We start from the raw sequence: 15,124 nt of genomic DNA, 5'->3' as shown, positions 1-15,124 counted from the left end.
GAGCATGTGAGATGTGAAGTTGTGAGGAAGATGCTGAAGCTGCAGTAGAAATCCCAGGATGCTGGGGATGACAGGAACATGGCACCTCTGTTGAAGAAAGCCACAGGGAAGGAGTTGAGCCAGCCTAGGGAAGAAGCCATGTGGATTGCAGATAGCAAAGTCAGAGGGACATAGCTTCCCAAACCCTTTGGAACTCACATAAGGACATCACATGCCACATTCACCAGACATAGAGGTACAGGATTCAGTATTTGCCCCCATTGAATTTCAGGCTTGATTTTGTCCCATTCCTCTTTTCTATGCTCCCATTACTCCCTTTTGAAATGGAGATGTTTATTCTGTACTATTGAGAGTATGTAAAGTTCTTTTGGATTTTACAGGGGCTCACAACTAAGAGTTTGCCTTGAGTCTCAGACTTTGACTTTGAGATTCTGGAGGATTAATGCTGGAACCATTAAGACTTTGAGGACTCTTAGAAATGGACTAAATGCATTTTGCATATGAGATGACCATGAGCCTTTATGGGCCAAAGGTGGAATATTACGGTTTGAATGTGAGTATCTCCTATAGACTCATGTTTTAACAGTTGGTACCCAGCTGATGCTATTTTGAGAGGCTCAGGAAACTTTAGGAGGTGGAGCATTGCTGGAGGAGATAGATAACTGGGGGTAAAACTTTTGAAGTTTTACCTGGCTCCCAGTTCCTGTCTTCCTCTTTGCTTCCTGTTCACCATGGTGTGGACAGATCTCCTCCACTACACACACACACCACCATGAGGTTCTGTCAAAGCACATGGGGCCAAGTGACCTTGGACTAAAGCCTCTGAAACTGAATCCTCTGTGAGCCAAAACAAATTTTTCCTCCTTTTAAATTGTTTTCTCTCAGGTATTTGGTCACATTAATTAATAAAATTAACTAATATGATGCTTGTCAAATTAAGTTGAATAAGTAAATGAATAGCATTATACCATTGAACATGCTATTTGTTTGCTAATTTGTTAAGAAATATAGAAGTGATGTATGGATTGGTTTTCTATGGTTGCCATAATACAGTACAACAAACTGAGCGGCTTAAAAAATAAAAACATATTGTTTCACTGTTCTGGAAACCAAAATATTGGGTCTGGAAATCTAAAGACAGAGAAGTAAGTCAGTGCCCCATCTCCCACGGGAGCACTGTGAGCTCTACATCCTGAGAAGAAGACATATGGTCTCGCAAATCTGTCACAAGGTTGATAAACAGGATGCTCTTAAGATTGTTTCACCCCAATAAGGGGCAAACAGGCCAGCTCACCAGGGGTTATTACGAGAGTGAATCCATGACCAATGGAAAGATCCCACCTAACCCAGAATTAAAGCATCCATAAAAAGCCCCAACTTCCACTGCAGTGGGGAGCTACTGATTTCCAGACTCTACTGTGCTACTTTAGCTGCAGCCTTTTCTATCCCTAATAAAACTACCTGTGTGTGCACTCTCTCTGTTTCATGAGCATATTCCTAAGCCCAGTGAAGACAAGAACACTTGGAGCAGCCCCCAACAAAAAGTTTGAGGTATAGTTGCCAACAAGTTTGGTTTCTTCTGAAGACTCAGGGAAGGATCCATTCCATGCTTTTCCCTAAGTTTGAGATGGCCACCTTCTCTACGTCTCTTAACACTATTTCCCCTCTATGTGTGACTGTCCAAATTTCCTCCTCTTATAGGTGAGGCAGGCTAGAAGTAGAAAAAGTTTGGGGCTCATGTAGGTTGCCCGGGGATGGCCCAGACCACCCTCACCTGGCTGGGAACTGCCCATGCCCCTCCCCACTTGTTCTTCATTTGGTGGGAATCTCCTGGGTCTGCCCTCCCATGGGTTAGTGTAGGTTTTAAAAGCACCTGAAGAACAGAACCACGCTCTCTTTGCTGGTGGACTCCACCTGCTACCCCACCCTGCTCCCTTTGTATTTCCTTTTTAAAATTTTTCATAAATCCCTTTACACACACATGTTATGCTTTGATTCTTCCATTTGGAGCACAAGGACCAAGATCTTCTGAAAACAATGATTGCCTATAACATAAGTACACAGTCATATTGGTTTAGGGCTCACAGTAATGACCTTATTTTAACTTCATTACCTATGTGAAGACCCTATATAGCCAAATAAGGTCATTGTTAGGGTGAATAAAAGGAAGCCATGTTAGAATTGGACCTCCTCTTCCTTGAAGGTGCCTTACTGGAACTCTCTACCTAGCCCTAAAGAAAAATAAACATCCACCTTTAGTCATCTATTAGAAACTCCCCACTTTGCCTAGAAGAAGTTGATAGAACAATAATGCCGCCATTTTATAAATTAGCGGCACCTCATGGAAAATGGAGCCATTCTCCCCGCTAACAAGGTTTCCCGTGCTCCCAAAAACAAGCTCCACCTCCATCAGGGACCCCCGGCGTATGCGCCAACCCCTTACCCTCCCTCTCCTATAAAAGGCCATGCCTGGCCTGAACCCCTTCCCTTTTGTCCTTTCTTCTTCCTGCACTACCTCGTACCTGCCATTAAACCCTGCCCTTGGACATGAGTTTTCTTTGTGTGGCGTTTTTCCTAACAGAAATGACCTTAAGCCATTATCTCAGGATGGTCAGATGGTCTTTGAGGATTTTCCCACCCAGTCACCTTCCTGGGACTTCTCCATCTACCTCCTTTATCTACCCCCCAGTCTGTAAACAGCTGTGGGCTCCAGCTCTCTTTCCAAATAATAAACCCTGTGCTGGCATTGAATGGTCTTCCTGCTTATCTATCCTGCACCTCTTTCATTCTAACAGTCATGTTCTGGGGCACTACAATTTTAGGATTTCAACATATGAATTTTGTTGATGGAAAAAGTACATTCAACCTGTAACAGATACGGAAAGACTAGAGTCTGAATTAATATTCAGGTGGTGTAACAGAATACATGTATTCACGCTGTTGCAGGAGGACTCAGATAGAGAGACGGGGCCCCAGAGCTTTCAGGAAGCAAGTTTATTAAGCAGGCCAGCAGCAAATCAGCAGATTTGAGTCCAAAGACTGAGTGTGGAGAAAAAGGGGGCTTCCCTTAAATACCATTTAGAGCAGGTTACAGAAATTAGGGGTACCGCTTGTCCCATACATGGTCACATATTATTTCATTGGCTATTTTAACCTCCGGGGAGGGGTGACCCTTCTCTGGTCTCACCCCAGGTGTTACCTGACATTCCTCAAATCCATTTTTTTTGTTTGTTTCACTGTTACACTCATTATCTCTCATTATCTCCCTCATTGTCTCTTATTATCTCCCTTCTCCCTCTCTGCCTTCCTGCCACAATGCTCTAAAAAATAACACTTCAATACAATGTCCAGGTTAGTGTACAGGCTTTAACTTCAATGAGCTGCCTCTAGGGAAGTTCATATTTTAAAATATTAGCCAGGTAAACACAGCACTCAAAGTGAGGAGGCTAGTAAATAGGGAGAAAAAAAAAAGTCGTGGAACTTTCAGGTGTCATAAGGCATGGCTTTTCCCAGTGCATTTCATTCTAAACCCCTTATCTCAGCCCAGTGCGGTCCTTTGAAACTGCAAAGATTGTAAAACAGAAAGCCTCGAGGCAATTTCACTCTGCCCCCCTGTACCTCTCAGGTGCAAGCCCTTTGCTTAAAACATGAATATGGATTGCACCTCATGCATGTGACTGAGGTGCATGCGCAGTGTGAATCAAGCCTGCTGATTACCATAGCCTATCCCACAAAGACCGCCCAGATTTTCCTGCTGTTTGACCTTTGAATTTATAGAAGGCCCTTTGAGCAGGGGTTTTTTCTCACCTGGCTGGGGCCAATCACTGCTTTCTCTATGGAAACTTTCCTTCACTTTTCATAAACTTTATTACATTTCCACATCATGTTTGTAATCTTTCCATGCAGATGTAATTGCCTACCTGTCTTCTGACCAGAGTTTTCCAGAGACTACTCAACCAGTAACAAAAGGAGTGAGACAGCTATGTATCAGTAAGGATGCTTTGAACGCCAAGGAAAATATCCTCAATTTAAATAGTTAAGAAACATAATATTTATTATTACACATAAAGTTGGAATTGATAACCCTCCAGTGCCAAAAACAGATACACAAGACACAGAAAATCTTGACAAGGCCATTTTCTCTCTTTTTTTTTTATTTTATTATTCATATGTGCATACAAGGCTTGGGTCATTTCTCCCCCCTGCCCCCACCCTCTCCCTTACCACCCACTCCACCCCTCCCTCTCCCCCCCACCCCCTCAATACCCAGTAGAAACTATTTTGCCCTTATCTCTAATTTTGCTGAAGAGAGAGTATAAGCAATAATAGGAAGGACCAAGGGTTTTTGCTAGTTGAGATAAGGATAGCTATACAGGGAGTTGAGTCACATTAATTTCCTGTGCATGTGTGTTACCTTCTAGGTTAATTCTTTTTGATCTCACTTTTTCTCTAGTTCCTGGTCCCCTTTTCCTATTGAAGTCAGATGACTGGCTTGTAAGCAGTATTTGATTCTTTCTGTTCACAGGCAGGTTGCAATTGGGATCTGAGACAACTCACTACCATTTTGGGTGCAGTGCTCAAATCTATTGTTGATTGCCAGACAGCAGCTGTGTTGCCCTACCACAGCAACTCTATCTGGTCAGCTCCTCCTCAAGCAAGGTGGCTCAATTCAGTTTTGAGTACCACCCTCAGTCCCAAGACTCTAGCTCAGCGATCTACCATGTCTCTGCTCTGGGAAGTTGGCTTTTCGCCCCACCCCCACTTTCACCCTTTGTGCCTTGCCCCACCTCTGCTGGCTGATAGTTCAGCTCCTCTGGGAGGTTGGCTTGTTGCCCCACCTTCTACTCTCAGCCTTTGTTCCTTGTCCCATCTTCGTTCTCATGCCCTACCCCCATTCTCCAAGGTTGGTTCAGTGTTTGACCCCACCCCCGCTGTTGGTGGCAGATTACAATTTACTTTTTATGCTTTTCAGTTTTTTCTGGGAAAGTGTGGGGGGGTGGGGGGGTTCAATCTGCCCAGGGGCTGCACTGGGTTATATTCCTGGGAGGTAGGTAAAGGAGTGCGTGTTGCTCACCTGCTGGGTCTGCAGATTTATGCAGGCAGTGTTGAAAGTGGCCAGCAGGGAGAAATCGTGTGCCACTTTTCTGAAGGCAGACATACTGGGACTGGGTTCAGTGTGGCAGTGTGTAGGTAGGCTTTCCACCCGTTAGAGGTCCAGGATGTCACAGGGTTCGATTTTATTTGATGCTCTATCTTCTGCTTTTGGAAAAGAAGAAGGGAGGGAAGGAAGTAGGGAGGTAGGGAAGGAAGTAGGGAGATAGGGAAGGAGGAAGGAAAGAAGGAAGGAAGGAAGGAAGAAAAAGAAAAAAAGAGAAAAAGAGGAAAAATGGCTAGGGGGCTTTTTTCCCAGGGCAGACATGCTCTATTGGCTGTGCCATGCCAAGATTTTCCCGGCTGTTAGGTGCAATTAAAAACTGTTTTAAGGGTCAGTCCTTGAATTTTATGTGTACCTAATGTGTTGGCCATTATTATTTTGGTTAGAAACAATCAGAATTACCCAAATGTAGCTCCCATATCTTGAAGTGGTTTCTGGAGTCACAGAGCTCAGGAATTTTGATTCCCTACCCTATCTGCCATCTTGGTTCTCTGCTCCTATGTGTGTATTTTAGACTTTCAGTGAAAGCCATAAGTAATCAACACATTATCCACACTCTCATTGTGACTATTATTTTCCCTAATAATAAGAAGGCTGTGTCTCAGGTACAAAGTAACAACTCAAACGAATGTTTTTTAACCACAGAATAAGAGCAACTATCTTCTCAGCCTGAAATAGTGGGATCCTCACTGTGCTCTGACCTATCATTTCTACTAATCCAGTTCCACAAAAAAATTTCTTTTACCAGGTTGTTTTTTAAATACAAATAATAGAATGCAAAGTGTCTTAAGCAATGAGCATATTTTTTAGTTGGATAATAAGGCTGAAAGTAGAGTATTCTAGCAGTTAAGTGATATTAGCCAGGGCTCGGGATTTTATTTCACTTTTCTGTTTTGTCATTTTCAGAGTATTTGACTCTGTACTCAGGCTAAGTTCTTTTCGTTCATGGCTGTCTTAGGTTCAGTAAAACTATCTACATGATAATGTTTAGTACAAGCTAGGAACAGATATTGATAGATAACCAAGACTAGCTGGAAAAATAGTGGTGGATAGAACTAAGAAAGATAGTCAATTGGTATACATTGTTAGAAGAAAAGGAGACGACAAAAGTGGAAGGAAACTGCATGACTTAGAATGCTGTCAGACTTATCAGCACCTACTTGTCTCAGTTGTCAGAGTCAATTTCCTAACTCAAATGGCTCCGAAGATATGAGAGGAGTGGAATAGATGTTGAAGAGATGACCTCAGTATCTACTACATAACTAGATACCAACATTAAAGAACAAAGGACAAAGTATAAACTCAAACCAAGGCAATTCAGATCAGGACTTCCCTGGAGAATGCCTTTTTTTGGTGATCTGGCTGACTGAACCACATGAGAGATTGAGGCTTCGGCAACCAGTATCTGAAGAGAGTACAGGCAAGATAGAAGATTCGAAACTTCCTCTGTTTAACTCTGGGATGAGAAGAGTCAGTAAAGGAGAAACTATATCCCAAAGAGAGAAAGAGCATGGGAAAACATGAAAGAGGTGACAGAACAGCTGAAAAGCACAAGGGAAAAAACAAAAAAAAGAAAGGTTATGCAGAGAAGATTGGGAAACAGTATATAGCTCCAACCATGGATTTGGGGGGCTGGGGATGAAGGGGGTAAGGAGAGGAGCTGGAACCACAACCAAAAGGTAAGCCAGGAGAACATGGTGACAACAGATTGGTAAACCTAGCTGCAACATAACCCCACAATTCCTGCAAGCATTAAATCCAGTTGGGGAATTTGGCGTGACAGTGATTCCTCCCATGTGGAAGGTTAGCACTGGCGAATAAACTGATTTTGTCATTCCCCATATCTCAGAGAGCTATAGCTAGGTGCTATCTTGAGAAAGGGTCTATTGTTTGAGACTGAACTACTCTGAGGATCTGAAAACAAGGAACAACAGTAGTTTAGGAAGCCTGGGGACACTATGTGGGAGGAAGACAGCCACAAAAGGTAGTCATAGAAAGGGGAAGGATTTAAGTGGACCCACTGAGAAACTTAAGCAGCAGAGAGCTTGGGCCACGGAAAGCACTGCCTCCAGTGGCCCTGCCCTCTGGGCAAGGAGTGAGCCCCATTACCTGAGGATCATTGCAGAAACAGAACTCCAAGTCCATGACTGGAGGATTGCTCACCATCTGGGAGCTGCTTTTAAACTCCCTCCCTCATCAGCTCTTTTCTTTAGGATCCTCTTCTAGTTCCCATGCCCCTCCTATGTGTACTTGTATCATCTGGGCTGGTGTGTCATTGCACTATCCACAGCATATCCATAGTGTCCTGTGTGGAAGACGTCTGCTTACTGATTCCTTTTTCCCATTGGAAGACCATGTCATCTTCACTTTTGTATCTCCAGAGGTCAAAACAATACTTGGCAGAAAACAAGCACTTACTAAACAATTTTTGTATAAGTAAATTTACTTTTTTTCTTACATTTGCTAGTAATTACAATGACAATCATTTGTTAAGCAGTTTTTCCATGCAGACCCTATAATAGATGAATTTGCATTATTTATCTCATCTAATTTTAACACCTGTCATATGAGTAGGAATCGTCAATTCAGTTTTACAGATGAGGAAATAGACTTAAAATTAAGTGGCTGAATTAGGAACAATTCTATGTGTCAGGTTACAAATCTTTGCTTTTTTAAACCAAACAAAACATTGTGGAGATTTTCCCTGATGCCCTAAGTGAAAAAAATGGACTATGGGTTCTGGCCTTGTCAGGTGATAGCCTCTGTGTACATTACCCAGTATCTCTATTCAGTGTCTAAGGTAGGAATGTTCCAAACTCAGTGTTATCAGACAGATATTCCGGCAGTAGGTAATGCTCCAAGGTAAGCAGGCACCATTTTCATGGATGAGGATTATCATTCATCTTCAGAGAACAGCCCTCGGCAGTAGCTGGGAGCGTAAGTAAGAGTTAATCTTTTCAGAGATCAGTCCAGACATAGCAATGCATCAGCTTCTCAGCAAGTAGACAGGGCTCAGTGTAAGTCTCCATTCCACAAGAATTGAAATACTAAATGACAGCCAGACACAGTGTCACAGGCCTGAAATCCCAGCACTTAGGAAGTGTAGGCAGGAGGATTTCAAGGAACTTTGTTTTCTTTATCATCAGTAGGTTGTACCTGGTTCCATGTTTCTGCAGGCCTCTTCTTCCTTCAGCAAAATCTAGTTGGTCCTAACTATGTGCTCAGCTTATCTACTATACAATCCAGGCCTTGAACAGAAGAGATGTTAGACTATAGACCAATACTGTGTGATTCAGCATTAAGTCACCATTGTTTTGACCCAGCTCTGACTACCTATCAAGTTCTAAATCTCTGTTTTATTCTCCAAGACCCACTTATTTAGCTGTTTGGGCTGCATGTTAGTTAACTGAATTTCTACCTTGCCTCCTGTGGCTGATATCTGACTTCATATACTCAGCAAAGTCCTCTTTTGTTCTTATTATTCACTATTATCAACCTTTCCAGGGACTGGTGTCTGCTCCCGATTACCAACCAGGTGAATAAAGTTCTGTTACCTGCTGAGGGTCATCCCTGATGCTGACTCTGCTCACTTGAACTTCCAAACTTCTTACCTCTGGGTTCCATATTTTCTCCCTTTTGCAGAAGCCCACTCTGAGTATCAGAACCTCTGACATCAACTATTTGAGTGTATCTATTGCCATCCCCTTTAGAGATCATGCAACTTTATACTTTCCCCCACCACCTTGAGGAATGCATACCTCCATTCTTCCTATTAGGCTCTACCTGGTGTGATGGGTAGGTCTAGCTCTAGGTGTTGAAGCAGCTCCATCATGAAGCAGCTAACTCAAGCATGTATCTACTTTGTCTTTAGTTAAGAGAGTTCCTTAAACTTTTAGCACTTGATAGAATGATGCAACCTAGAAATTTTGAGGTTAAACATTACTTTAGACTGGAGATATTACCAAAGGAGAATGTGAATAGAATAACAATATCAGGTCACAAAATATACATGTTAATTCATATATATATATATGCAAACATGTGTCAAATATATACATGTTAATATATGTATTTGTGGTACTGGAGCTTGAACTTGGGCCTTCACCTTGAGCCAATTCACCAGCCCTTTTTTGTGATGGGTAATTTCAAGATAGGGTCTCGTGAACAATTTGTCTGGGCTGGCTTTGAACCTTGATCCTCCTGATCTCTGCCTCCTGAGTAGCTAGGATTACAGGCATGAGCCACCAGCGCTAGGCCAAGTTAAAATATTTTAACTTGGAACTCTAAATGGAATACTTCAGTCACTTCCAAACATTGATATTTTGGGTCTCAATATAATCCTACTCACATATGTTTTACATTATACAGTTGAAAGGGTAGGATGAATAACTATTTTCTTCAAATGAGAAACATAAAGAAATAAATTTCCAAACACATGAAAATTAATTTGCATACTCTTTGGAGGCAGGAAATTTCTTTTTATTAATTTCAGTAGCTTTCAAGAGGGAAAATACAAGGAAAAATATTGTTTCTTAATTGTAAAATAATACAAGTCTCCAGCTTCATTTTTCTCTGACTCTGCCATCTCAGCTTCCTAATAGCTGAGTTTAAAATCTCTTTTGGGATGTGTGATACCACCACAGTTCACAAACTGGTCAAACCTGGAGACTGGATATGCTAAAGAACTCTTAGCACAGGCTGGCCCCTCCTCACTGAGCTGAGTATGAAGTCACTACCCTTGGATTGATGGGAACAGAGCAGTTGCTCCAACAAACACCTAATGTGCCAGGTTCTGAGTCAGGCACTGAGGACAAGCAGGCCTGGGCTTTGTGTAGCATGATGCTTTTATAATTCGGGGTTCCTTATTAAGGAAAAAATATTTAATTACAAACTAAAACTAGGTATGAAAGTGAACAGAGAAAAGAAACTGTGACAAATTTGAGTTTTTCAAAGCTGAAAAATACCACTGAAATGACAAAATCTAGAAAAATGACAGTATTTTGATTAACATTTGTTTCACATACCTCCATAATATCTCCTTATATTTTTGTCCACATATTCCTTTATCATTTTTCCATGTAAGAATAATTTTATCAATTTGTTTGTATAGAAATTAAATAGGAGAAAACTGATCAAAAATAAAATAGAAGAGAGCTGATCAAAAATATTTTTAAGTGTACGAAGAAGTTTCTTTCAGCCTCACCATTCATTATTAATGTCATTTAATTTTTTAAGGTTTCAGAAAACCTCTATTGAGTTTTTTAAAAATATACTCAGAAAGATTTATGAAATTTCAGATCTTAATAATTGTCATTGATGTCTTCATTGTAGTATACTGAGTTTTATATTTTCTTGATTACTTCATATCATGTCAGCAAATAATTATTACCTTTTATCAGTGATTTCATACTTTGAGATACATAAAACACCTCATGCTTATAATATGGCTAAAGATTTTCTCCCATGAATATGGAACTCATTGTGCTCATTCTTTTTAACTTGACTCTTATTTTAAAGGTGGAAAAGTCTGTACTGCATTGATAATTGTACAGCAGACACTGTCAAATTCGCTTTATGTGGAAGAGAACATCTATTTGGTTTACCACTGATGAACTCTAAATTCTCCATCTATAATTACATCTAATGACCAGTCTAGTTTCTTGTTCCATACCTTTCACACTTAGCCTCTTCACTACTCGTATACTTCTGTGCTGGCCACTACAAACATGTTCATCTCGTGATACAACTGCTAGCCACTTCGCCTATGGGTCACAACTCTCCAATGTCATGGATGAGTTAGGGGCATTCCTGGGAGCCATTCTCACATTGAGATGCCCAGTAAAAGCTTAGCTATAGTCCAAAGTGACCACAAACTCCATGAATATTGCCACTAAATCCAAACATGATGTATTTCCAACTCAACTGTCCCTCAGCTAAATCTGCTTGCAACTACTCCCACACTTGCCTTAAGAGGAAGAATGAGAAGCTCTGCTGGGGGTGTCTTTACTTGGGTTATGACCACACTTAAAATATATTATTTTTGCAAACATATTTCACCATGTGACTACATTGCTAAGGCCCTCCTAAGTCCATGCAAGGGAAGGACACTGAAGTTTAATCTTCATTAGTTTCACAGGAAAGGTATTTCTATCACTACAGATAAAACAGACATCTCTTCCTCCATGCCTGTCCCACCTTTTTCGGAGGTTAGGGAATGCATGAGGTAATACATACAAGGAAATTGGCTTCTATATTTGTGATTAAAGATGAAAGAAAATTTTTTCTTCTTAATTCTTACTGTGTGTAAGAATTCTATCTGCTCTGGCTGCGCTCATATTTTCAAAACCCATTTCTTTCTTTGACTATGCAACTATATTACCTTCTGCTTCTGGGATTGCCAGACAACTCTAATATGAGACAGTGTCCTAATGCCAACATCTGAACTGTTACCAAGTTCCAAATTTCCTTTCCTTCCCACCACAGTCTCCCCTGCATGCCCTGCTCTTTTTATTCTGTTAGGGTTTTTTTGTCTTTGTTTTTATTTGTCTTCCTATTGCTGTATGAGAATCTGTGTTTAGGATCTGAATGGTCAGAATTATAAGTGTACTCTAGAGATGGATGTGTATTCTATAGAAGTCTGGCAATCCCAAAGCAGAAGGCAATATGGTTTCTTAGTCAAAGAAAGAAATGGGTTTTGAAAATATGAGCACAGCCAGAGCAGACAGAATTCTTACACACCTAATCATAGTTTTTGAAAACCATTTGCAAAATTAGTGCAGTAAAAATTAAGAAGACAAAAAATTTTTTTCTTTCTTTTTTAATCATTTGCATAACTGATCTATGGAAGTTTGTTTCTCTTGGTAAAAATAAAAATATCCCTTATATAATACTCATATTGATAATAGTGAATAATGATACGAGTGAATAAAATAGAACTAGATCTGCATTTAGCATTACAAAGAAAGGAAGTCCTTAAAAGAGTCTGGAGAAAAGTCCTAAAAATGTGCTCCAGGTTGTGGCTACAAACAATTTTCACGGGCCTCCCACTACTGCTAAGTCTAAGTATTGAACCATATGTTTCCCTCAGGTATAATAATAGGAAGTTAGAAATTTTACTAAGAAAATTCTCCTGTTTACATTATGTCTGTGGATCAGATTCCTCATTAGAAAAGTGCTTTGACTAATTCCCTGAGAGTCATACTTGTCAACGACAAATTTTTCATTTTGATTTTTTTTAATAGTACGTGACTATACTGGAACATCATGGTCTGGAAAATTATGCTACTTGTTTGTACATGTGTCCTAAAGAGCTGTGTCGTTATTCTAGCTACAAAAATGTTGCAACATACCACTGCAGATGAGTTCTTTTTAATATTAAAAGAAAAATAATTAATATGACATTGGCCTCAGCTTTATTGATCACATTTACTTAGTATCTTGGTTCCATAGTTTAGTAATTATTTATAAAAATTATTCTTTTAATTAAAGGAAGTTGGACTATAGTCAGTTCTCAAATTTTACCTCCAATTTTATGGAATTCTGTTTTGTTTTTGTGCTTATTATAAATGTATCTTCTAAAATAGTTTGTTTTGAAACAGTCAATGAAAAAATTCACATTTATTCACTGTTTCAGTGCCTTTAGTTAATAATACCCTTAAAATTTCAAAGTCAAAATCACTTTGGAATAAGATGAAATAAATCTTTCCTAATAAATACACACTTCCATCTTTTCATTCAATAGTTTTAGCAATAAATGTAGGTAAAGAAACTTCTCAGCCTAATTTCTTTCCCCTACTAGATTAAACACACTTCCTTGTGGAGGAATCTGATTGAACCTGTGCAAAATTATAAGAAAAGGTAACATTTGTCTTGGATACCTGTGTGCACTTTCTTGAAGGCACCCTTGCCCCCAGAAGTCTGTCTCTGGGATTCTGGTCTTCTGGATTTTTCCCTTCACTTCTCAGTACCTCATTCTGAAAAATTATGGGTACCATAATGTCTTTCCCTGGTTTAAATTTATCTGTTCTGTGTTTACTTTCCTTAAAATCCTAGAATATGCTAGTTTACGTAATTTTTTTAAAAAGTCAAAGCAGATGGAGTCATAATGGAGAGCTAGAATGATCATGAGTCAGGGAATGTAAGAATCTATGGGAAATGATGCCCTTCCCTTATTTACATTGTCTTGACTATGCATTCCCTTGACATAAGCTTATTGAGCACTTGTTGTGTGCCAGAAGTGGTAAGGTAATTGGAATGCATCAAGTAACAAGACATAAAATTCTATGTGCTGTGATACATTTTATTTTTACAATTTTATGTCTCCTGAGATCATGAATCATCTTCTTCATTTTGCAAGTTACAACATCATTGCATGCAATTCGCATTTTTTGCAATCTGTTTCCACTGATCATGTTTTATGTCATGTCTATATTAGCTGATGAAACACAATGGGTGTTACCATTTAAGTGGTCAGTGATAGCCTTGCTTCTCACTGTATTGACAACAAAGTGAGAGGCTGACACTTAAAGGTCACTGTTTTCATGGAGGTAAGAATGTAGATCAGAATATAATGAGGCTGTTCTCAACACACATAGTGCACTGGTGGTGTCATGAACAAATCCTAGGCATTAAAATTTGTCCAGGACTCCTGCAGCTTTGCCTTAAAATGGTTACTTAGTGCCCTCTGCTCGGAGCCATTCCCCTAAAGACAAATGTTTTACTTTCTTCTTTTTCCTTTCATTCTTTTTTATTATTATTGTATTGAGAGTACATTGTGACATTTACAAAAGTTCTTACAATATATCACAGTTGAATTCACCCCCTCCATCATTCTCCTTTATCCTACTATTCCCCATTCTTGGAATAATTTCAACAGGTCTCATTTTTCTATTTTCTTACATGAGTACATAATATTTACAACATAATAACCCTCCTACACCCTTTCCTTATATACTCCCTCACTTTCTTCTTAATGTAATATCACATAGAGTAAGAAAATGAAATGGGAGCACAAACATTTTGAATAAGAAATTTATCTGTGGAAAACAAACCTCTTTTTATTTATAGTTATCTGTTCTGCCAAATTAAGTAAAAACTCTATTTTTCCTAATTTAAGCATACATTATCATAAAATTCTAGTGATTCTTTTGCTTCAGTAAAGTTGAAAAGCGCATGCATTTGGAAGACACTTAATTTTCAGCTGGATAACACAAATGTAGGCTAGGATAAGGAGAGCAGGGGAATATCATAAATATTTCCTAAAATATAGATAGCACTTTAGAAAAAAATGTGTGCAGCAGTGTTATCTGAGCATTTTACAAATATTCAAATAGAAAAGTAAATGCATATAATGTGATATTTATAGATTCTTAATTTATTATTGCCAGTTTAGTTTAGGGACACTACCTAGTCCCTTCTCTCTCTCTCTCTCTCTCTCTCTCTGCTATCTGTCTGCCATGAGGTGTAGAACCTTCTCTGTCACATGCTCCCCCACCATGATGATCTCTGCTGAAGCACATGGGGCTAAGCAACTGTGAATTTAACTCTCTCAAATTATCGGCCTGGCTTTCACCATCCACATTCCTGTTGGCAGTCTAGTCTTCTGAACATCTGTCAGAATCACCCATTAAGCTCTGCTTAGAGCATTCTAAGATTTCTGTAGTTTGTTGCTCCAAAGTATTCCAAATTCCTCCTGCAAATGCAAACCAGTTCCAAAAGCTTAAAAACCACATGGTCAGTTTTAGTCATAACAATTACCCCATTTTTATGGTACTGATTTCCTATACTAGTTACTTTTCTCGTTGCTGTGACCAAATATCTGCCATAAACAACTTAAGGGAGGAAGGATTTATTTTGGTTCATGGTTTCAGTCCATGATCACTTAGCCAGATGTGCTTGGGCAGAGCTTCATGATGACAGGATCATGTAGTGGAGAAGGTTGTTCACCTCATGGTAGATAGGAAGTAGAGA

The sequence above is a fragment of the Castor canadensis genome, chromosome 12 (assembly GCF_047511655.1).
Source record: "Castor canadensis chromosome 12, mCasCan1.hap1v2, whole genome shotgun sequence".
NCBI lineage: Eukaryota > Metazoa > Chordata > Mammalia > Rodentia > Castoridae > Castor > Castor canadensis.
Note: the sequence above shows the minus strand (reverse complement) of the source record.